At 42.7% G+C, this 26272-nt stretch overlaps 1 protein-coding gene across 3 annotated transcripts in view; it reads left to right on the top strand.

The window, feature by feature from the left end:
* arhgap35a (Rho GTPase activating protein 35a) overlaps nucleotides 1-26272 on the top strand; it is a 94741-nt gene that overhangs the window by 4199 nt on the left and 64270 nt on the right. The window contains exon 1 of one of the 3 annotated variants that reach the window (XM_036965835.1): nucleotides 5424-6094. The exons of the other annotated variants lie outside the window; for them this stretch is intronic. The gene's annotated coding sequence lies outside the window, so the exon portion shown is untranslated. Of the gene's footprint in view, nucleotides 1-5423; nucleotides 6095-26272 lie in introns of those variants that run through there. 3 annotated transcript variants of the gene reach the window in all.

A 26272-nucleotide genomic window follows, 5' to 3' on the forward strand; every position in this document is an offset into this window, starting at 1 on the left:
AGATATATAATCAATATGTCTCATATAATTTTGACCTATTCCATTATCATTGATTTCTGTTGACCCTATTAAACCTGAGGGAAGAAACCATGCTACTTTTACATTTTTCCATAGTCCAAATGAAACATACATTACAAACTCTCTGACATCATGCCTTCAACCACAAGGACTATTTGCAGGGTGTAACATTGGCTATTATACAGGCAGATTGGGACACAACACTAAATCTCAGCAAAAACAACAAAACACATGTTGACTTTCACACCGAAGGTAGGGAATACTCTTTTCTTCCCAACCCCACACCAAGAAGTCTCAAAATGGAGGGTCAGCCATTTGTGTTACATCATTTGGCTGTTTTCTGCAAAGTCAGGGCCCATGAGTTTGTTAACTGGTCTGGTGGGTAGTCGATCCACTGCAGAACATTGTCCAGACAGTTTGGACAGCTCCTCTGTGCCGTGCGTTGGGCCAGGGAGGCCGAAGGGGGGGAGGGCGGTTGATTGTCAGGGATTGCACAACTGTGAGGGGGAGGAATGTGCATGCCCCTGGGACCCAGAAATATTTCAGCTGCATAGAGAGAGAGTTGAGATGGGATAGAGAAAAGGGGGGGAAACCAAGTAGAAAACAGGGCCGTTCTTCTCTCGTTAGACTGCTTTGCTGTGTTGTTTTCCAATGGTTTTCCAAGGCTGTTGTGGCTTTAAATGAATAGGAGCGTATGAAACAGTTCAGAGCATTTCCCAAATGTCATACTTTGGTTAAAAAACAAAAAAACTTTCAGAAAGGTCTTGGTCAGAGAGATCGGTATAGTTGGGCTAGCTTGTCGCAGTGAGTGGCCAGTAGTAGTTCAGTTGTAGAGGAGAAAATGTAAAACAGGGACAGATTATGAATGAAACTTTGACCCCTGCTAATCTTGCTCTGTGTGACTGAGGTCATGTAAATATCGCTGTGAACTCACTGACTAAAATGATTGGACCGCAAGCAGCTTGTTGACTCGGAGTGCTGTACTTTCAACTTGTGTGTTTAAAGGGAGGATGTTCACCTATCATAAAACATTAATACAAAGATCAAGAGTAACTGTTAGAGTATGTGGACTGTTTGGAATTTTTAGCAAAGTAATTATGATCAAATATTCTGCCAATAGAAGTTATCCAACCCTATTGGATGTTACTTTGTATGGGTGAACTTCCACCCCGAAGAATACATATACATGAGGATCAGTTAATGACAGCCTGATTCAGACTACATGTTGTAAGGTGTGTGTGCGGGGGTGGGGGGGGGGGGGTGTTCTAAGACCTTGCGGGGGCCCCGCAAAACTGCTGTACGCCACTGTGTGTGTGTGTGTGTGTCACAGGAAGTTGGTGGCATCTTAATTCGTGGTAATGGCTGGAGAGTAATTAGTGGAATGGTATCAAATACATCAAACACATGTGTTGGATGCCATTCCATTTGCCCCATTCCAGTCATTATTATCAGCCATCCTCCCCTTAGCAGCTTCCACTGTTGTGTGTGTTGTGTGTGAGAGAGAAACAGAGAGGGAGAGAGAAAGAGAGAGAGAAAGAGATTCAATGCGTGACAAAGTCCCCAAGCCACTAAACATCTGTTTTGAGTTGTAGAACAACAATCATATTTAGCTTGCAATACATCATTTCTCTCTCCGTGGAATCTCTATCTTTAACTTTCATGTGTTTGTGGTTTTTATATTGTCAAGTCATATCCTCTTGGAGAAGGCAATATCATTTAAATCAGGACTATAATCAGGACTACTGAATTCTTCTCAGGTTTAAAGTTATCTCCAACAATTCAATAAACAGCCATATGAGAGATGTGGCATGAGTAAATCTAGAGGACCTGGAATGAGCTTTGAGATGATTGATTTTCTGAATGGCAAAAAAAAAACAATACTCTCTCTCCCATTCTCCCTGTGTGCTGGATCAGATATAGGATTCGTTAATATTGTAAAGGAAGATATGGGAGTGTCGTACATGAATTATTTGTGTACGGAAGTCAGTGAAGCCAGTAAGTTAGGCATTTGTTGCATTTTATATAAAATACATCAAATGCAATACAAGTACGCTATTTACTAGTTTGGAGAGAGAACTGAGTGTATTTGTGTGGTGAAGGCATAACTGACATGATATTGTGCAAATGGTTTTTATCTATAATTGCCAGACATGGATACATCTGTTCTCCTGCAAGAGTTGGGGTCAGTTCCAGGAAATGGATTAAAATGCAATGAATTTTAAAAAATTAAACAAATTTGCTGGAAGTTTTTTTCTCCAGTTCTTGCAAGTTGCATCTCATTTCATGTCCTAAATTGCCTTTACCTATTTAAAAAAAAAAAAATTCTACCAATTAAGGGTATGTGCAGTTAAAGGGGCAATCAGCAGTTGAAACAATAACAAAGCGTTTTCCCAACCCCTGTTTTGGTCCAAAGCTGATGGATGAGGCTGGAGAAATGTTACCACTAAAATTCATAGACAGAGCTATGGATGCAAGGACTGACCATCCGTGATATCAAAATCACACACTGAGCATACCCAAAATTTGGAACACGTTCCTAATATTGAGTTGCACCCTCCTTTTGCCCTCAGAACAGCCTTAATTTATCAGGGCATGGACTCTATAAGGTGTCAAAAGCGTTCCACAGGGATGCTGGCCCATGTTGACTTCAATGCTTCCCACAGTTGTGTCCTTTGGGTCGTGGACCGTTTTTGATACACATGGGAAACTGTTGAGTGTGAAAAACCCAGAAGCGTTGCAGATCTCGACACAAACTGGTGTGCCTTTCAAGGAGCGGGACTCTAACCCGGAAGCTTATAAGAAATCCCGCTATGCCCTCCGACGAACCATCAAACAGGGAAAGCGTCAATACAGGATTAAGATCGAATCGTACAACACCAGCTCCGACGCTCGTCGGATGTGGTAGGGCTTGCAAACTATTACAGACTACAAAGGGAATCATAGCCAAGAGCTGCCCAGTGACACAAGCCTACCAGATGAGCTAAATTACTTCTATGCTCGCTACGAGGCAAGTAACACTGAAACATGCATGAGAGCATCAGCTGTTCCGAACTACTGTGTGATCACACTCTCCGCAGCCGAAGTGAGTAAGACCTTTAAACATGTCAACATTCACAAGGGCGCAGGGCCAGACGGAATACCAGGGCGTGTACTCCGAGCATGCGCTGACCAACTGTCAAGTGTCTTCACTGACATTTTCAACCTCTCCTTTTCTGAGACTGTAATACCAACATGTTTCAAGCAGACCATCATAGTCCCTGTGCATAAGAACACTAAGGTAACATGCCTAAATGACTACCGACCCGTAGCACTCACATCTGTAGCCATGAAATGCTTTGAAGGGGGCTGGTCATGGCTTACATCAAGACCATTATCCCAGAGACCCTAGACCCACTCCAGTTTGCATACCGCCCTAACAGATCCACAGATGATGCAATCTCTATTGCATTCCACACGGCCCTTTCCCACCTGGACAAAAGGAACACCTATGTGAGAATGCTATTCATTGACAACAGCTCAGCGTTCAACACCATAGTGCCCTCAAAAGCTCATCACTAAGCTAAGAACCCTGGGACTAAACACTTCCCCCTGCAACTGGATCCTGGACTTCCTGACGGGCCGCCCCCAGGTGGTAAGGGTAGGTAACAACACATCTTCCACGCTGATCCTCAACACGAGGACCCCTCAGGGGTGTGTGTTCAGTCCCCTCCTGTACTCCCTGATCACTCATGATTGTACGGCCAGGCAAGACTCCAACACCATCATTAAGTTTGCCTGTGACACAACAGTGGTAGGGCTGATAACCGACAATGACGAGACAGCCTATAGGGAGGAGGTCAGAAACCTCGCCGTGTGGTGCCAGGACAACAACCTCTCCCTCAACGTGATCAAGACAAAGGAGATGATTATGGACTACAGGAAAAGGAGGACCGAGCACACCCCCATTCTCATCGACAAAGCTGTAGTGGAGCAGGTTGGGAGCTTCAAATTCCTTGGTGTCCACATCACCAACAAACTAACAAGGTCCAAGCACACCACGACAGTCATGAAAAAGGCACGACAACACCCATTCCCCCTCAGAAAACTGAAAAGATTTGACATGGGTCCTGAGATCCTCAATAGGTTATACAGCTGCACCATTGAGAGCATCCTGACTGGTTGCATCACTGCCTGGTATGGTAACTGCTCGGCCTCCGACCGCAAGGCACTACAGAGGGTAGTGCATACGGCCCAGCACATCACTCGGGCCAGAGGAAGAACCTAAAAATGTTCAAAGACTCCAGCCACCCTAGTCATAGACTGTTCTCTCTGCTAACGCACGGCAAGCAATACCGGAGCACCAAGTCTAGGTCCAAGAGGCTTCTAAACAGCTTCTACCCCCAAGCCATAAGACTCCTGAACATTTAATCAAATTGATACCTAGACTATTTGCATTGCCCCCCCCCCCATCGTTTACACTGCTGCTACTCTCTGTTATTATCTATGCATAGTCACTTTAATGATTTTACATAGATTTAGATATTACCTCAAATACCTTGACACCGGTGCCCCCGCACATTGACTCTGTACCGGTACCCCCTGTATTTAGCCTCACTATTGTTATTTTACTGCTGTTCTTTAATAATTGTTTGCTTTTATTTCTTATTCTTATTTTTTTTTTTAGGTATTTAAAAAACCTAAAAAATATATAAACTACATTGTTGGTTAGGGCTTGTAAGTAAGCATTTCACTGTAAGGTCTACTACACCTGTTGTATTTGGCGCATGTGACAAATACAATTTGCCTGGCACCTACTACCATACCCCCTTCAAAGGCACTTAAATATTTTTCCCCTCTGAATGGCACACACACAATCCAAGTCTCAACTGTCTCAAGGCTTAAATATCCGTCTTTAACCTGTCTCCTCCCCCTCATCTACACTGATTGAAGTGGATTTAACAAGTGACATCGATTAGGGATCATAGCTTTTACCTGGATGTGTCAAGGAAAGAGCAGGTGTTCTTAATGTTTTGTATACTCAGTGTAATTTGACCATGTTTTGAGTTAGTGTTTGTTTACAATTACTTTGTTTACAAACATTGTAGTAAAACACGCTTATATGTTGCGTTCTGATGGGGTATGACAGTTAAACTAAGTTCATGAGGCATTTATAAGCTATGTTCTTCAAGAATTCATGGGTGTGTCATTCATTTGTTTCCAAAAACTGATGTCGCTATTGCAGATTGCCCCTTTAAATTGAAGTGTATAATTAATACATCAAAATAAAATAAAACGAAGTATGATGAATAACATTAACTATTAGGAGAATAAAAGCAATTATGTTATTTAGAAACAGAATGTCTGTGTGTTGTAATTGTGTCCAAGCGCCACTGGGCGAGACTACGCTGTGGTAGGCTACAGCTCCCTCTCTCTATTCTCCGAATAGGACAGAGGAGGAGAGAGGCTGTATTCTGGAGAAGGGCCGGGCCGCCATTATTGGGAAGCTGTAAAAAATACACTTACACACTGTCATACATTTGGACAGTCTGGGAAGTGATACTCATAGGAAACACAACATTTAGGGTTGCTATTATTAAATGAGCACTGCGCATCACCTAACACGGCATATTCTGTGTACGCGTATGGGCAGACGTGTATATTGGACACAACAAAGGAAATAACAATTGGTCAAAACAACGTGGTGAACCAAGAGGCAAACACAACGACTCAAGCCTTTCTAACGCCCCCTCTTTCCTAACGCGAACATTCAGCGGACAAGAAACTGAAGTTCTACTGCATTTTCCCGAGATAATTTAGATAATTGTGTTGTGTGCAAAGGGAAGAGGAGGAACTAAACATGCAGATGGTACCGAAAACTTAATACGCTACTTGTGAAAATAGAGACTTGATTTCAGGGGAAAGAAATATACCAAGTGTCCAAAAGGGAAATATATAGATTTATGTGACTGTTAGAGGAGTAGAATTTCCCCTCTTTCCTAATTATATTCTCGAGACGTTGGGATTGCTGTTTTTGCGAGTTGCGACGGAGGACATTGGAGAGAAAGGAGTGAACGAGAGAAGAGGGAGGAATGCTATGGTATGTACCACTTCATTTTGCCAATGTTTTATTTGGCTAAACGGGTTTAAAAATGAAAACAATTTACTTTAACTGATTATGATGGTGTGGCAATGAAAACAATGTTCCGTATAACAGTTATTTCCCAAGGTTAAATAGGTAGTTAGGAGTGAAGTGGGGGGGTAATAAAAAGTGAATCTCGTTCAGACAAAAAAAAAATGTGCAGCAAACGGGTCTGCAATCTTTCTGTGTGGAATGGGGTTTGTCAGGCCAGGGCCAAGCTCTTCTGAGAGATTTTCCCCTCTTGCACAAAACCAAAAATCTCATCTTAATTCATGTACCCAAATAAAACGAATGTCATTCTGCAATAGATGGTTGTCAAAGGGTGATTTATCTGTGTCAATTACGTTCCAATTATGTTCCATCGTTTCCCCTTCATTTGTTCACAGTTACATGTGAATGGACAGAAGGGAGCATTCATGGACTAAAATGTGTGGATCAATTTGGAAATATAAGGTCCCCATGCCATGCGCAAGCCCTAGGTTATGGGCAGAAAACGTGTAAATGTTTTTTTTTTTGACGAATAACAAATCAAATCCTGTCTTTTTGTTGGCTAAATTACATCACCCAACGATCTGCTGTCATTTTCCCTCGATTCAAGGATAATTTTGGACTAGTGGTCAGTCGAGGCCCGATGTCATAAGATAGCTCTGGACGAATAACATTCGCTAATTACTGCGTAATAAGTTATTGGCTAGACTACCCTATATATATTTCGACATGTTATTTCTATTCCGGTCTTGTTTCAAAGACGAATGCAAATAGGTACATAGTATCCCACTAGTTGGGACAGCTGGAGTGCAAGGCATGTTTTTAATCCGTCAACATGTTTTGACATTTGTTTCCTACAGAAACTAAACCCGTTTCGGGAGGAAGTTTTTATATCCTTACACATCGAAATGTTATGGCCTTTAAAAAAAATAATAATCTAGTCTACAATTCCCAAATCTACGAAGTTGCATGTCTCGATTTCTTCAGTTTCTGTTTTCAGTGAACACGAATTTTGAACTTCAAAATGGAATGCTCATATAGTCTGCGCACCATATCGATCATTGTTTCAGTGACGCGAGTTGCAACATTGTGTATCTAAGTGCCTTACAGAAGCAAATGTTGCGTCCAATAATGTAACTACACAAATAGGATGACGTTGCCATTTAATATAAAGGCATTCATTTGTGCTTGCACTCACACGAGAAACGCTTTTGCTGAGATTGCAAGTCCGCATTGTGGCCACTCCTATGTTAGAGTGCATGTGGTATCGTGGGATACGCTATCCAAGATCTCTCAACGTGCAGAGTTCAGTGTATTTGTGACGGTTTCCTCTACTGTTATAAAGGTTCTCTGACATGTTGACAAACAGCCACGGTTTGCTTGCCGTCCCTGTTCTCCACTCTGTCAATTGTCACTGTTGATTTTCAGTCTGCCAGTTATCAAGTTCGAAACGGTCTTGTAGTTAGACACACTTCTAGTTTTACGACTTTTGGTGAATTGTAGGCTATTGGGGCCGATAGATTTTCTGTCGTTTTGTAACCAATCTCTTTGCCTTTTAGAGGTCTGAGTCAAGCCTGACTGTTTTGTAGTTCCTCGGCCGTGTTTGTTATTAGGGGATTTCATTCGTTTCGTTTCAATGAATAGTCAGATGGTTATGTAACATTATACAGGCCTGCGCGTTTGAGGAATTTGGAGACCACGGATAATTGAGTTGAAATGAGTCCACGTTCCTCAGCTAAGGTCACGCAGTCAAAAGTTTATCAAACCATGACGTGTGTTTGGTGAGTTTGTCCATTAGGGAGTTATTTAAAAAAAAAAAATATGCTGATCAGTGGAGGCTGGTGGGAGGAGCTATAGGAGGAGGGCTCACTGTAATGACTGGAACTAATTACATGGAATTTATCAAACATATGGAAACCATGTTTGACATTGTTCCAATAATTCCATTCCAGCCATTACAATGAGCCTGTCCTCCTATAGCTCCTCCCACCAGCCTCCTCTGCAGCCTACATATTCCTATTCGTACAGCCATTCTATGTCTATCGGAGTACTGTATTAGTCATCTCGTTATTATGCGGCTTCAGATGAATCAGCAAGTATGACAACACCATTATGGAGTTGTTGGTTTGGGTGTCAAGGGCTGGACTTTCCTAACATGACCCACCCCACACACACAGCCTTGGCCTACACTTACACCGTAGCCTCTCTCCTTCCTAGCGCTTCCAGGCCGTTTGACTAATGAAATAGTAGGCTCCCTTGTCTCTCAGCCCTGCTTCTGCAGATAGTAGGCTCTAACTAGACGACCTACCACCCAGGGTCTGTGATATGAAGCGCCTGCTAAGAAAGGAATGCAGGAAGGGTTTGGCCTGCTCTGCTCTGTGCTGGGGGCCCTGAGAGGAGCCAGAGCAGGAATAATAATTGTCATATTTTATTTAAAAAAATGTTATAGGGCTTTTAATTACAAACAAGAACCTCAGTCTCTTTGAATACAACAATGGATGGAGGGAGGGAGGGAGAGATTGAGCTCTGTGTGGAGAGGAGCAGAGAGGGTGTTTAGGTTTTATTTGAGGGGGATTAGGTTTTATTTGAGGAGGAGAAAGTTACACAAAGGTCAAAAGAGGAAGTTGTTACGAGAATTATGTTCTCAATGTTCACAAACCAATTCAATCAAACTACTCGGTCTGCTAATCAGGATTTGTAAGATACTGATTGAAATGAAGCAGACGGAGGCCCAGCTAAAATAGTCAATAAGGTTTATTCACGGGAACGTTCTAAAGTCAAGAATACAAAAATAATACATTTTATACTGGCTTCTCTCCTGCGAATAAACCTTATTGTCTATTTTAGCTGGGCCTCCGTCTGCTTCACTTCAATCAGTATCTTACAAATCCCGATCGAGCAGACTGAGTAGTTTGATTGAATTGGTTTGTGAACATTGAGAACATAATTCTTGTAACAGAAGTACAGTGCCTTCAGAAAATATTCACACCCCTTGACTTTTCCCACATTTTGTCGTGTTACAGCCTAAATTTATAATGGATAAAAAATGTGTCACTGGCTTACACAAAATACCCCATAATGTCAAAGTGGAATTATGAGTCGATAAGGATTCAACCACTTTGTCATGGCAAGCCTAAATAAGTTCAGGAGTAAAAATCTTCTTAACAAGTCACATAATAAGTTGCATGGACTCACTCTTTGTGCAATAATCGTGTTTAGTGTGATATTTGAATGACTACCTCATCTCTGTACCCCACACAATTATCTGGAAGGTCCTTCTGTCGAGCAGTGAATTTCAAACACATAGTCAACCAAAAAAAACAGGGAGGTTTTCCAATGATTCGCAAAGAAGGGCACCTATTGGTAGATGGGTAGAAATAAAAAAGCAGACATTGAATATCCCTTTGAGCACGATGAAGTTATTAATTACACTCTGGATGGTGTATCAATACACCCAGTCACTACAAAGATACAGGCGTTCTTTCTAACTCAGTTGCTGAAGAGGAAGGAAACCTCTCAGGGATTTCACCATGATGCCAATGGTGACTTTAAAACAGTTAGAGTTTAATACAGTTGAAGTTGGAAGTTTACATACACTTAGGTTGTAGTCATTAAAACTTGTTTTTCAACCACTCCACACATTTCTTGTTAACAAACTATAGTTTTGGAAACTCAGTTAGGACATCTACTTTGTGCATTACACAAGTAATTTTTCCAACAATTGTTTACTGACAGATTATTCAAATTATATATATAATTCACTGTATCACAATTCCAGTGGGTCAGAAGTTTACATACACTAAGTTGACTGTGCCTTTAAACAGCTTGGAAAATTCCAGAAAATGATGTCATGGCTTTAGAAGCTTATGATAGGCTAATTGACATCATGTGAGTCAATTGGAGGTGTACCTGTGGATGTATTTCAAGGCCTACCTTCAAACTCAGTGCCTCTTTGCTTGACATCATGGGAAAATCAAAATAAATCAGCCAAGACCTCAGAAAAAAAGTTGTAAACCTCCACAAGTCTGGTTCATCCTTGGGATCAATTTCCAAATGCCTGAAGGCACCACGTTCATCTGTACAAATAATAGTATGCAAGTAAAACGAGTCCTATATCGACATAACCTGAAAGGCCGCTCAGCAAGGAAGAAGCCACTGCTTCAAAACCACCATAAAAAAGCCAGACTACGGTTTTCAACTGCACATGGGGACAAAGATCGTACTTGTTGGATAAATGTCCTCTGGTCCGATGAACAAACAAAAATAGAACTGTTTGGCCATAATGACAATCGTTATGTTTGGAGGAAAAAGGCGGAGGCTTGCAAACCGAAGAACACCATCCCAACCGTGAAGCACGGGGGTGGCAGCATCATGTTGTGGAGGTGCTTTGCTGCAGGAGGGACTGGTGCACTTCACAAAATAGATGGCATCATGAGGGAGGAAAATTATGTGGATATATTGACGCAACATCTCAAGACATCAGGAAGTAAAAGCTTGGTCGCAAATGGGTCTTCCAAATGGACAATGACCCCAAGCATACTTCCAAAGTTGTGGCAAAATGGCTTAAGGACAACAAAGTCAAGGTGTTGGAGTGGCCATCACAAAGCCCAGATCTCAATCCTATAGAAAATCTGTGGGCAGAACTGAAAAAGCATGTGCGAGCAAGGAGGCTTACAAACCTGACTCAGTTACAGCAGCTTTGTCAGGAGGAATGGGCCAATATTCACCCAACTTATTGTGGGAAGGTTGTGGAAGGCTACCCAAAATGTTTGACCCAAGTTAAACAATTTAAAGGCAATGGTACCAAATACTAATTGTGTGTATGTAAACTTTTGACCTCCTAGGAATGTGATGAAAGAAATAAAAGCTGAAATAAATAATTCTCTACTACTATTCTGACATTTCACATTCTTAAAATAAAGTGGTGATCCTAACTGACCTAAGACAGGGACTTTTTACTAGGATTAAATGTCAGGAATTGTGAAAAACTGAGTTTAAATGTATTTGTCTAAAGTGTATGTAAACTTCCGACTTCAACTGTAGCTGTGATAGGAGAACACTGCGGATAGATCAACAATATTGTCTTTACTCCACAATACTAAACTAATTGATAGTGATGAGCCTGTACAGAATAAACATGCATCCAGTTTGCAACAATGCACTAAAAATGTGGCAAAGCAATTCACTTTTTTGTCCTGAATACAAAGTGTTATGTTTGGGGCATATCCAATACAACACTTTTTAAAAATGTATTTAACCTTTATTTAACTAGGCAAGTCAGTTAAGAACAAATTCTTATTTACAATGACGGACTACCCCAGCCAAACCCGGACAACGCTCGGCCAATTGTGGGACTCCCAATCACGGCCAGTTGTGATACAGCATGGAATCAAACCAGGGTTTGTAGTGATGCCTCTAGCAATGAGTTGCAGTGCCTTAGGCCACTGCGCCACTCGGGAGCTCTTACTGAGTACCACTCACCATATGTTCAAGCATAGTGGTGGCTGCGTCATGGTATGAGTATGCTTGCCATCGGCAAGGACTAGGGAGTTTTTTAGGATAAAAAAATAAACAGAATAGAGCTGAGCACAGGTAAGATCCTAGAGGGAAACAGTTTAGACTTAAATCTACATGAACATCTATGGCAAGACTTGAAAATGGTTGTCTAGCAATGATGGTTGTCTAGCAACCAATTTGACAGAGCTTGAAGATTTAAAAAAAAAAGAATAATGGGCAAGTATTTTACAATCCAGGAGTGCAAAGCTCTTAGAAAAAGACCCCAAAAGACTCGCAATTGTAATCGTTGTATTGACTCAGAGGTGGGAATACTTATGTAAAGGACATATTTGTGTATTTCATTGTCAAAACATTTGCTCAAATTTCTAAAAACATGTTTTCACTTTTGTTATTATTGAGGGTGTTTTGTGTCGATGGCTGAGAAAAAGCTGAGGTGTATGAATACTCTCTGAAGGCACTGTAGCAGTCTCTCCATACCGGATCATTGTTTTTTGCCGGAGATGTATGTGTAGATTTCGCTTTCTCTTGAAGCAAATACAAGAACCTGTTCCAGATAGAGTAAAGGTGGACGTGTAGAGTCATTTTCTGGTATGTTGGTCTGTGATTGTCTGCTATATGAGAAAATGGATGACTGAATATTTCCTTGATCTCAAAGTACATAGAAAATACTTTTCTCAATGGACACTGCACAAACCCATGTATCAGACTCATGCAATTGCCACCAATGGCATGGAGCGGCTATATATTGCTACTCTAAACACTTTACCGGTATTTAAATTCTACAAAATCCTTATTATAAAACATTTATTTTTTGTATTTTACCCGCTTTTTCTCGTCAATTTCTGATCTTGTCTCATCGCTGCAACTCCACAACGGGCTCGGGAAAGGCGAAGATGGAGTCATGCTTCCCAAGAAACATGACCCACCTATCGCGCTCCTTAACACTCGCCAGCTTAACCTGGATTGGGAGTCCCTACTCAACTGGTGACCGGGGTCAGCCCACAGGCACCCGGCCCACCACAAGGAGTCGCTGGAGTACGATGAGTCATGTAAAGCCCCACTGGCCAAATCCTCCCCTAACCCGGGCGATACTAGGCCAATTGTGCGCCACTCGGGAGGCCCCTACATTCTACATTTGATCTATTTATCGATCAACTCTTCTCAGTAAGGGTCAGAAGCTATATTACTCCGGTGAATTCAATGGCACTCTTTTTGTTAGTTGCTCTTCCACTGAACCGATCACAAGCCCACTTTTAGTTTGTCGCTCAGCTAGCCTGCCTCTCCGCTCCCAGGTAATGTATTAGCAGTCAGGACCTCCTGGTCTCAGCCTGATTGGGCCCTTTGCAGCACAGTCACACCTCACCAGGAAGCCTCATCCCTCACTAATAGCTGTGCCATTTGCTCGAGCAGCAGGCCCTCCGCTCCGCTGTACCCACTAACCCTTGCTCCTCCCTGGGCCACAGGTTGTGCAGCGAGTCCCTGGTCTGCCACCTCATCCACACACAGCGGAGGGCCCAGGCCATGTCATAGACACCAAGTCCGGGACATACTGATTTGGGTCGATACAGTGATTTTTTTTGGGGGGGGGGGGGGGGTTGTATGCGAGACCTCACACGTTTCAGGGGAGAGGAGCATCAGAGCTCTTCAACTTCTCTAGGAGCAAGAGCACCACTCCACTACTCATCATCATCCTGTTTATTAGCAGGTCCTGTTTATTAGCAGGACAGCAAGGAGTCATCAAGCCAGGTAGTCCTGAGGTCCTAGGTCTCAGGTCCTCCGAGAGAAAGAAAGAAAGAGAGAATTATAGAGAGCATACTTAAATTCACACAGGGCACCGGATAAGACAGGAGAAGTACTCCAGATATAACAGACTGATCCTAGCCCCCCCGACACAAACTGCTGCAGCATAAATACTGGAGGCTGAGACAGGAGGGGTCAGGAGACACTGTGGCCCCATCCGATGATACCCTCGGACAGGGCCTAACAGGCACGATATAACCCCACCCACTTTGCCAAAGCACAGCTCCCACACCACTAGAGGGATATCTTCAACCACCAACTTAACATCCTGAGACAAGGCTGAGTATAGCCCACAAAGATCTCCGCCACGGCACAACCCAAGGGGGGAGGGGCGCCAACCCAGACAGGAAGATCACGTCAGTGACTCAACCCACTCAAGTGACGCACCCCACCTAGGGACAGCATGGAAGAGCACCAGTAAGCCAGTGACTCTGCCCCTGTAATAGGGTTTGAGGCAGAGAATCCCAGTGGAGAGAGGGGAACCGGCCAGGAAGAGACAGCAAGGGCGGTTCGTTGCTCCAGAGCCTTTCCGTTCACCTTCACACTCCTGGGCCAGTCTACACTCAATCATATGACCCACTGAAGAGATGAGTCTTCAGTAAAGACTTAAAGGTTGAGACCGAGTCTGCGTCTCTCACATGGGTAGGCAGACCATTCCATAAAAATTGAGCTCTATAGGAGAAAGCCCTGCCTCCAGCTGTTTGCTTAGATATTCTAGGGACAATTAGGAGGCCTGTGTCTTGTGACCGTAGCGTACGTGTAGGTATGTACGGCAGGTCCAAATGGGATAGATAGGAGCAAGCCCATGTAATGCTTTGTAGGTTAGCAGTAAAACCTTGAAATCAGCCCTTGCCTTAACAGGAAGCCAGTGTATGGAGGCTAGCACTGGAGTAATATGATCAATTTTTTGGGGTTCTAGTCAGGATTCTAGCAGCCGTATTTAGCACTAACTGAAGTTTATTTTGTGCTTTATCCTGGTAGCCGGAAAGTAGAGGCCTATACTATAAATGTTGTAAATAACGAGGTCCACTAGTTCTGAAACCTAATTTCCCCATCTACTAGCCCTCACAGCCATGCACATCCAGTTCTGTTGGTTCTAACAATGACCAATCAATGGGGTCTAACATCTATTGCCCAGCCTTCAGTATAGACTAACATTAATTAGCTGAATTGTGGGCTGAACACTATCAGCAGAATCAATGCACACACTTAATGTATTGTAAAACCCATAACTCTATCCAACAGTAGCCATGCGACATCTCATTAAGTGATGATGAGGACACAGACTCTAGTTCTTCAAACCACTTTGCTACTGAATGAAATAGTAGATTTTCACCTGTTCATTCACAGATCTCACATTACTGCCAGCCAGCCACAGAGCGGGAGCTGTTAAATCGGCCCTGTGTCTTACTAGGAAAGGTGATGTTGAAAAGTTTGATTGAAAGTGGAAGCCTGTGTTTGATAGAGAAAGGAGCTAATTATAGGCAGCAGCTTTAGAATTTGTTGGCCAGATTACAGTGGCTCGCTTCTGAATGACTGCCTTGTTTGAGACCCGAGTATAAGGCATAGGAACGTCATTAAGGAACGATTGTATCTGAGCCATTAGAAAGTGTGCTTGAGTTGAGATGTTGTTTTCTCCATGTTTTTTTCCCCCCTCCATCATTGCCGATTCATGGATGACGATAGCTTGTTACAAAAGTTCTCCAGGTTCTTGTGCTGGTCCACAGTCAGTTTGATCTCTGTCTTTTAGTGGTCAAGGCCAGAGTTGGGGGAGGAAAAACGGATCCCCATTGCAGCATAGAGGACAATATCTCCTCATGGTTTTATGGGGTTGAGCGATAATTGGTCCTGTCCTGCAGAAGCCTATATACCCAATGTTTCATAGAAATCTTTGTGTCCATCCATAAGTGTGTAAAACATTTCAGAGGACATCAATCAATAATAAAGGGTATGCAAGGTCTCTTATCGATCACAAATCCCCATCCCTCCCTGAATTGCAAACAACGGTATATGCCCACATTACAAATGCTGCGAATGGAGCATGCCAGTGAAAGGTATGGGTGAGTCCTTGTGTGAATGGGGGTTATCAGCCTTTGTGAGGGCAGTTTGAATTGCCCGCCATGTCCTGGGTGACAAAAGGGGGCCATGATGTTTGGATGAATGGTGACCATGGAGATGAAGGCCCAGGATGTGGGCCACTGTTCGCTGCAGTGCTCCTCGAGACAAGATACAATTGGAGCCGAGGGAGAAAGGGGAATGAAGGCGATTAGAAACGAGAGCAAGAGAAAAAGGATGGACGAAACAAGGAGAGGGAAGGAGCGAGAGAAGAATGCAGGATTTAATAAACACGGAAAAATAACAAGACAGAGGGAATTCGAAAGGAGTAACAAGAAGGAATGAGATGGTGAGCGAGGGGGAAAAAGTGACTGACAGAGAGAGAAATGCACATTTAGTGAGCTGTTCCAATGATGTAAGGCACAGTTGGCCTTTCAGGCTCTTTTCCTGGTATGTGTCCTCAGTTCTGTGCTAAGGGATCAGCAATCAATGGCAACTGTCAGTAACCCTGCTGTCTGGCTATTTGCCACAGGGGATTACTAAGCAACATTCAGCTGAGGCTATGAGTAATGCTGGCGAATAAGAGGAGGGCTCTGAACTTTAATGGGCAGGATCAGCGATGTAGACATCCAATGGGAGTTCTCTAACGTCCTCTTTTCTGAAGCATTTTTTTGGCCTACAGCAGTGAATGATTGACAGCAAATGTAACCTAAAGTATATCTCGGCGTAAATCGGTACAGTTCCAGTGTATCTTATTGGGGCTCAGGAGCCTCCGTCTGTGGTTGTGAGCGACTGAGTGAGTCAGCTGTTTTATCTGGGGCACTTTGTTTCTGAGAGGATAGAGACCCACAGGAGCACAGTGGAGTGCGAGATCATGGGAAGAGCTCCCAGCCAGAGGAACTCTCATGCTTTCCACCCACACAGAGTTAGCAGGCTAACCCGGAGCACTTCTGTGTGTTTGATTGTGTCTGTGTGTTCACACGTGTGTGTGAATGTGTGTGTGTCTACCTACGCATGTGCATAAATGCATCTTTCTGCATGTAGCCAATGTGTCAATTTTTTTTCTATAAGATGGTACTTTGCTTTGCAAAGGTGTGCGTGTGTTTGAAGATACAGACCCCTGTAGTGTTGTTTTACCCCTCTTTCTTCTTAATTTCTCCAGTCCTCTCCATCCATTTCCTGTGTGTGAGTCTGTCATGTTGTTGTTCGACTCTCACTGGAGATTCTCCGCAACGGAGCCCCTGGGTTTCCTCCAGGAAGCCCTCCTAAGGGGGCCAGGAGAGGAGAGGAGGTTAGGACGAGGGGGAGTCAACAGCAGAGGGTAGGGACCTAATTGAGGAGGTGAGGATAGTTGCTCTCTCCTCTCCTTTTATCTGCAATGGGCTAAATACAGTGTTTCCCTTAGGATTTTTTTCAGCCGCGGTGGCAAAGTTGGGGGGGGGGGGGGGGTTTGGAGAGGCGCGGAACTGGGCGTGGCCAATGGCGCTGTTTCCAACTAAAATTTAAAATTTCAGAGGCCCTCCCCTTGACCGCAGAGACAAAATACATAGTTAGTTTCCTGCAATCCTACACATTTTGCCATGGGGCTGAGAGAAAACAATTCAGTTTCATAGTTAGTTTCCTGCAATCCTACACATTCTGTCATGGGGCTGAGAGAAAACAATTCAGTTTCATAGTTAGTTTCCTGCAATCCTACACATTCTGTCATGGGGCTGAGAGAAAACAATTCAGTTTCATAGTTAGTTTTCTGCAATCCTACACATTCTGTCATGGGGCTGAGAGAAAACAATTCAGTTTCATAGTTAGTTTCCTGCAATCCTACACATTCTGTCATGGGGCTGAGAGAAAACAATTCAGTTTCATAGTTAGTTTCCTGCAATCCTACACATTCTGTCATGGGGCTGAGAGAAAACAATTCAGTTTCATAGTTAGTTTCCTGCAATCCTACACATTCTGTCATGGGGCTGAGAGAAAACAATTCAGTTTCATAGTTAGTTTTCTGCAATCCTACACATTCTGTCATGGGGCTGAGAGAAAACAATTCAGTTTCATAGTTAGTTTTCTGCAATCCTACACATTCTGTCATGGGGCTGAGAGAAAACAATTCAGTTTCATAGTTAGTTTCCTGCAATCCTACACATTCTGTCATGGGGCTGAGAGAAAACAATTCAGTTTCATAGTTAGTTTCCTGCAATCCTACACATTCTGTCATGGGGCTGAGAGAAAACAATTCAGTTTCATAGTTAGTTTCCTGCAATCCTACACATTCTGTCATGGGGCTGAGAGAAAACAATTCAGCTTCATTGCTCATTTCCTGCAATCCTAAACATTTTGCCATAGCATAAGAGGACAGCATAAGCCATCTGAATGACTCAAACATGATAACAAAATCAATGTGAGCCCCATGACATGACATTTTTTTGAATTTGTGATTCTCCCCGACTGTCTAGTTTTGTTTTATTTTGGTGATTGTCACTTCTCAAAGATGATCTTATTTAAATACTACATTTCTCCAATATCGTTTCTACATACTTTATATCTGGTTTGAGTTGTTTTTAGGTTTACACTGAAAACATTTGACCACCGCTACTAAATGAATATAGGCAAAACACTGGAATGGGGCCTTCATTTCCCAGATTTGGGATCGTTCCCCTGGTGACTGTTACTATGTGCTTTCTGAATTTGGGGACACTTCTAGAACATGACCTTTACCGATGTTTAGTTTGTATTACCTTTTCCCAGCATCTGTGGGAATCCAGATTCTCCTATGTACTGTCTTTATTCTAACTGTCTGGTACAACCCTACACCTGCAGCACGGAGAGCGAGCGAGAACTGTTCCACTTCCACCATATTCTAATTAAAGATGAAAGGTTTAATCACAGACTGATAAACTGCCGGGAGAGGAGGGGAAAGAGCCCACAGTCGACTAGAGGCCTTAAACAGACACTCTTCTGACCTTAGCGCTTTCTTTCCGTCTCTCTCCCCCCATTTGTCTCCCTCCCTCCATCACTCCCCATCTTCTCAGATAATCGTTGCGCTACATTAGTGTCAGCAGTGGTTCAGGACAGTGGAAGGGCACCACCTTGTCACAAGGCGTTAGTGTGGGATGCCATTTTGGGGAGTTCTCGTGACCAGTATGTTGCTCTTTACCACCCCTCCATAGGCCCAGGCAGACGGGGAGGAAAGGGGCACACACAGGTTTCCTATCACACAAAAGCGTGCAATCGTGTTTTATGTCTAAGGTCATTTCCACGTTAAAGGACACATGAGCACCAACATGTTACGTTTATCGGAGCATATCAAATTTGGTGTCAAATGAAAGCGGAGTCAATCTTTTTGGGGAAATGAAGGCATAGATACATTTTCCACCCCAAAAATGTGGAGTAAGCAAAGGCTTTGATTTCTGGTCACACAGAAGGAAAAGGGGTCTTAAAAAACAAAACATCAACTAGAAAAAGAGTTGATGTATTACAAATACATCAAAACAATGTTGAAGTAAACGACCCTGCCAACTAATGTCAACATTAATATTTCATTTTGCAGAAATGATTTTCCTTCTGGAAATTTTAAGAAACATTGCCTAGTTTAAGAAATATTGTCATAACGTTAGCTTGTTAACTGAGCCAGGCAGTCACACACACTTCATATGAAACGGATGGGGTGGTAAAGTGCAGCACAAGGCGCACAACTGTTAATCAAAGACCGTACTTGTGGAGATGGGTAGAAACTGCTTCTCGAGTAGAAATCCCGATCACACTTGGTGACGTCATGGCGACGTTGGCTAGCTAAGCTCATGAGCAGAAATATGTCATTGGGTCTACCGGTCGTCTCGCGCCGAACTGAGCACGTGCTGGCCGTCAAATGTAATGTAGTTTTTAACTAATGAAAACCTGTCTGCTTATCACTTTCACGAGGTTGGAGTCATAACATGTTCAACTGCTTATGATATTGGCTCGACTCTAGATTGTGCCTTTGGGTTTCGAGACAATTAACAGCTAAGGAAGAATTTTTCACATCTCTCATTGACTTCCCAAATGCCGGCCTGGTCTGTTTCTCAATTGTTCCCGGAAGTCTCGCAGTGTTGCGCTTCTGGGTTTAGAAACTCTGTGACTTAGCTAGCTTGGTAAAGCGTTAATTATCTAGCAAGATGATGAACAAATACTTAAATTCACTCAGTTTAGAGGCAGCTGCTTCATATTTGTTTTGAATCCATTGTGATTTAATTATAATGTTTCCAGCTGTGCTATTTATTTAGTTGTGGCCATCTGGCTATTATCAACAAGGACTTGGTACAAATTCTAGCTAGCTATCATTAGCATAGCCCTATGGGGCAGTGTGTAAATGACCTCAAATGAGTGCAGGAAATGCAGAAATGTATGAATGCTGAAAATTACTTTTGGTTGAATTGAACAGCTTTAACAGAGTAGAGAAAGACCCATTTGAAATCACTTCAAATGTGTCACATGATATTGACGCTGGAGAGACGAAGCAGGTGCGGGGAGTATACCATTTAATAAAGACGGACGAGACAGGAACAGCATCAGCAAAAAAATACTAAAGATAAAAACAATACAATGTAGCAGCGGGGAACAGAGCTGGGGAACTGACAAATATAGGGAGGAAATGAAGTCCAGGTGAGTCCAATAACGCTGATGTGCGTGACGAGGGAAGGCAGGTGTGCGTGATGGGTGGCAGGAGTGCGTAATGCAGGGCAACCTGGCGCCCTCAAGCGCCAGGAGGAGGGAAGAGCGGGAGCAGACGTGACACAAATGTATGTGTTGCCACCCTAGCGTCACGCACTACCCATAAAGCAAATGTAGAACTTGTATTATTAAAAAACATAAAATACCGTCATACCGTCAAAATATATTTTTTTAATTCTCTGGCCATATCGCCCAGCCCTAGTGTCTGGCCCTTAATTTCTTTCCCTCATGAGGCAGACCTACCAATTTAGCTCGTGTTAGCTAGTGTTTTTACTGAATAGCAATTTTGTTTATGAATTAAGTGATTCAAATGCATCACGCTATTACCAAATCGGTAACAGAGTGACGAAAAATCATTAACAGAATGACAGCGATTGAATTAGCCACAATGGGAAATCATAATACAAGAATAATCTCAGTGCATAAAATAGAAAAATAGTAAAAAAAAAAAAACATAACATATCGAACCATATCATGAAAGAAACAAAGTCTAGGAGGGAACAGTACATTGTTTGCTGCCTCCAGCCTTTCAGGGGATGAACTGTTTCAGTTTCACTGACCCAATATTTGAGGACAAAACGTACGGAAAGGGCAGTAATTGGGAATCTCTACACAATCAATCTAGCTAGCTATGCAGTCCCGTTACGTGGCTTAAGCTATCTTATCTTTTTATGCAGGCCTACTTACTTAGCTATCAAGCCATATAGGCTGTCATTGTGAAATACGAATTTGTTCTTGACTGACTTGCCTAGTTAAATAAAGGTTAAATAAAAATAAAATATAGCTAGCTCACTAAGTCCTTTAGCTAGCTAGAACCTAAACTGACACAGAGCCTTGAACTGTAGCTAGCTAGCTGCTGGAAGGATGTCATGTTATCGCCTGGACAAGTGGGTGGGTGTCAGACCTTTCCCCCAACATTTTATTTTCAGCTTTGGTGGCTACTGCTATTGGGATTCGCTACCAAGAAATGTGACTCCCTAAGCTACCCATTTAATCAATCTTAGTTGTCAATCAAAATGTATTTGGCATCGATCAAGTGAACAGGCAGGCAAGCTGTAAATCCCACTTAATTGTGGGTTATTATGGGATTGGGGGCAGGTTGCAGGAGGCCGAGCAGGCTACTATTTTCCATCGTATTCACTGTGTAATTTTGACCGTCGGGCTGAAAAAGTTAAGGGGGTTTATCTACCATCCCCTGTTTAACATTTTTGCTCATCTGGCTGAGGCTAACATCATCCTTGTTGTTGTGCAAAGGCAACTGAGTGAGAGAGAGCCTACCTTGTGGTTGTTTGATCAATAGGACTGTACATTTCCCAGAAGTAAGACTCCCATGGTATTTTATATATTCGCAAAGAAATATTCAGGTTTCTTCTTGTGACTTTTGCTCGTGCTTTCTAAACATAGTCACGCTGTTCTGCTGCCTGTAAACGATCCAGTGCAGTGCAACAGTAATTGCAAAGTGAATGGCACATGCCTGTATGGCATGGCCTATTTGCATGATAGGCCTACTCTAGCTGTGATTGGTTATGGAGCAACCAGTCTGTTTGAGTCCTGACCTGGACAATACTGCAGTGTCTTAATTGCCCAAACACATGGCAGGTTCCCTATTCATATTACTGCAGAATTTTCACAAATACCAAACTCAGCGTAATTTCATGAATGTATGAAAACATGGAAAAATAGCGTATCTACAGAGCGATCGGAAAGTATTCAGACCCCTTGACTTTTTCCACATTTTGGTACGTTACAGCCTTATTCTAAAATGGATTAAATCGTTTCCCCCCTCAATCTACACACAATATCCCATAATGGCAAAGCAAAAACTGCTTTTTTGACATTTTTGTAAATGTATAAAAACTAAAAATGCATAATATCACATTTACATAAGTATTCAGACCCTTTACTCAGTACTTTGTTGAAGCACCTTTGGCAGCGATTACAGCCTCGAGTCTTCTTGGGTATGACGCTACAAACTTGGCACACCTGTATTTGGGGAGTTTCTCCCATTCTTCTCTGCAGATCCTCTAAAGCTCTGTCAGGTTGGATGTGAAGCGTCACTGCACAACTATTTTCAGGTCTCCAGCGATGTTCGATCGGGTTCAAGTCTGGGCTCTGACATTCAGAGACTTGCCCCGAAGCCACTCCTGCGTTGTCTTGGCTGTGTGCTTAGTGTCATTGTCCTGTTGGTAGGTGAACCTTCGCCCCAATCTGAGGTCCTGAGCGCTCCGGAGCAGAATTTCATTAAGTTTCATCTCAGGACATTTCTCCCTTCATCTTTCCCTCAATCCTGACTAATCTCCCAGTCCCTGCCGTTGAAAAACATCCCCACAGCATGATGCTGCCACCACTATGCTTCACCGTAGGGATGGTGCTGTGTTGCCTCCAGACGTGTCATTCAGGCCAAATAGTTCAATCTTGGTTTCATCAGACCAGATAATCTTGTTTCTCATGGTCTGAGTCTTTAGGTGCGTTTTGGCAAACTTCAAGCAGGCTGTCATGTGCCTTTTACTGAGGAATGGCTTCCGTCTGGCCAGTCTACCATAAAGGGCTGATTGGTGGAGTGCTGCAGAGATGGTTGTCCTTCTGGAAGATTCTCCTATCAACACAGAGGAACATTGGAGCTTTGTCAGAATGAACATCGGGTTCTTGGTCACCTCCCTGACCAAGGCCCTTCTCCCCCGATTGCACAGTTTGGACATGCGGCCAAAAGCTCTAGGAAGAGTCTTCGTGGTTCTAAACTTCTTCCATTTAAGGAGGCCACTGTGTTCTTGGGGATCTTCAATGCTGCAAAACATTTTCGGTACCCTTCCCCAGATCTGTGCCTCGACACAATTCTGTTTCGGAGCTCTACGGACAATTCCTTCGACCTCATGGCTTGGTTTTTGCTCTGGCATGCACTGTCAACTGTAGGACCTTTTCTATAGACAGGTGTGTGCCTTTTCAAATCATGTCCAATCAATTGAATTAACCACAGATGGACTCCAGTTAAGTTGCAGAAACATCTCAAGGATAATCAATGGAAACAGGATGCACCTGAGATCAATTTTGAGTCTCATAGCAAAGGCTCTGAATACTTATGTAAAAATATATTTCTGTTTTAATTTTTTATATATTTCCAAGAAATGCTAAGAATCGGTTTTAGCATTGTCATTACGGGCTATTGTGTAGATTGGTTGATGATGAAAAAAATTGTATTTAATATATTTTAGTATAAGTTTATGATGTAACAAGATGTGGAAAAAGTCAAGGTTTCTGAATACTTTTCCGATGCACTGTAAAGTATGTGCTTGCTTGTCACAATAGTAAAAGCGGCATATTCTTCCCAAGCTGCACTATGCAGATATCACTCTGCCATTCCCTGGTCGCTAAAATTCTAATAGTTAGCCTAATTTCAGTGTATGTGACAAAATAGCCTAGTATAGTGTAGAGAATCATTGTAACATGGTCATCGAAATATATTTTCCACAACCAATAATATTGTATTTTCAGCCGCTTGAAGCTGGTGTACAAAACCGAAAGGAAAAGACGCAAAAACTATACTTAATGACAGGAAGTATAGAAATAGTCCACATATAACAGATCTACAGCTTCTTAGACTTGCTTTCAATGAGAATGACAGGTCTATAACTAACATTTCTATGTGAATTTGCTCGGGTCGCCCAAAAAGTTAAATATTGCGACTTTAATAGGATTTGATGGTGCTAAATGTGTGTCAGCTCCTCTTTTGTGGCCTGCTTTAAAAGCTCAAACAGTCCGAACGGCCCTGAGATTATCTAGAAGGGCGTTCCATGTGCGTGGGAGGATAAGACACTGTCCCCCATTGAGCTGCGCTGGGTCCTTGGGGCATGAGGCGGTTTGGACGCAGGGTGCGTGTAGTAGTCACAAACCACAGTTGCAGTAGAGCATAGTACAGTAGAGTACATGAAAGAAAAGTAGAGTACAGAAGAGTAGAGCACACGAGTAGAGTACAGTATAATGTAATATACGCTATTGTACTGTACTCTTCTTTACTGTAATGCACTATGCTCTACTGTACTGCACTCTACTCCTGTACTGTACTCTATTGTGCTGTACTGTGATGCCCACACTTGTGAAACATATGATTGGTACAGATTTGGTCCGGTCTGGACCAAGCAAATTTGGTCTTGTTTGGGTTGGAGGTCATTAGAATTATAGCCAGTGTGTAGAATAACACCGAAACATCAGGATATTATATTTTTATACCTTTTTGTGTACTTATTCAGGATACATCACCATGAAATAATGACATTCATACACTAAACAAAAATAAAAATGAAATGTGCAACAATTTCAGATATTTTACTGAGTCACAGTTTATATAAGGAAATCAGTCTATTGAAATCAATTTAATTAGGCCCTAATCTATGAATTTAACATGACTGGGAATAAATATAAGGTCACAGATACCTTAAAAAAAAGGTAGGGGCGTGGATCAGAAAACCAGTCAGTATCTGGTGTGACCACCATTTGCCTCATGCAGCGCGACATCTCCTTCACATAGAGTTGCTCAGGCTGTTGATTGTAGCCTGTGGAATATTGTCTCACTCCTCTTCTATGGATGTGCGAAGTTGCTGGATATTGGCGGAAACTGGAACACAGTGTCGTACACGTTGATCCAGAGCATCCCAAACATGCACAATGGGTGACATTTCTGGTTAGTATGCAGGCCATGGAAGAACTGGGACATTTTCAGCTTCCAGGAATTGTGTATGGATCCTTGTGACATGGGGCTGTGCATTATCATGCTGAAACATGAGTTGATGGAGACAGATGAAGGACACGACAATGGGCCTCAGGATCTCGTCACGGTATCTCTGTGCATTCAAATCGCCATTGAAAAAATGCAATTGTGTTAATTTTCTGTAGCTTATGCCTGCCCATACCAAAACCCCACCGCCACCCTGGGGCACTCTGTTCACGAAGTTGACATAAGCAAACCGCTCGCCCACACGACTCCATACACGCTGTCTGCCATCTGCCTGGTACAGTTGAAACCGGGATGCATCCGTGAAGAGGGCACTTCTCCAGCCTGCCACTGTTCTCTGGCAACCGCTCTGGTGGACATTCCTGCAGTCAGCATGCCAATTGCATGCTCACTGTCAGGTGGATTAGTTATCTTTGCAAAGGAGAAATGCTCACTAACAGTGATGTTAACACATTTGTGGGAGAAATACGCTTTTTGTGGATATGGGACATTTCTGGGATCTTTTATATCAGTTCATGAAACGTGGGACCAAACGTGGGATCATTCTGTTACTGGTGTTGATCCACTTCCCTACCTGTAGTTCAAAACCCAAAAGAGGTTATTTCAAACTCAAGGTGTCATTATACAGTTGAAGTTGGAAGTTTACATACATCTTGGCCAAATACATTTAAACTCAGTTTTTCACAATTCCTGACATTTAATCCTAGTAAAAAGTCTCTGTCTTAGGTCAGTTAGGATCACCACTTATTTTAAGAATGTGAAATGTCAGAATAATAATATTTATTTCAGCTTTTATTTCTTTTTATTTCTTTCATCACATTCCCAGTGGATCAGAAGTTTACATACACTCAATTAGTATTTGGCAGCATTGCCTTTAAATTGGTTAACTTGGGTCAAACGTTTCGGGTAGCCTTCCTCAAGCTTCCCAATAAGTTAGGTGAATTTTGGCCCATTCCTCCTGACAGAGCTGGGGTAAGTCAGCTCTGTCAGCAGGAAGACCTCCTTGCAAGGAGGGTTGTAGACCTCCTTGCTCGCACACGCTTTTCAGTTCTGCCCTCAATCTATAGGATTGAGGTCAGGGCTTTGTGATGACCACTCCAATACCTTGACTTTGTTGTCCTTAAGCCATTTTGCCACAACTTTGAAAGTATGCTTGGGGTCATTGTCCATTTGGAAGCCCCATTTGTGACCAAGCTTTAACCACCTGACTGATGTCTTGAGATGTTGCTTCAATATATCCACATAATTTTCCTTCCTCGTGATGCCATCTATTTTGTGAAGTGCACCAGTCCCTCCTGCAGCAAAGCATCCCCATAACATGATGCTGCCACCCCCGTGCTTCACGT

Source organism: Oncorhynchus mykiss, chromosome 27 (genome assembly GCF_013265735.2).
Source record: "Oncorhynchus mykiss isolate Arlee chromosome 27, USDA_OmykA_1.1, whole genome shotgun sequence".
NCBI lineage: Eukaryota > Metazoa > Chordata > Actinopteri > Salmoniformes > Salmonidae > Oncorhynchus > Oncorhynchus mykiss.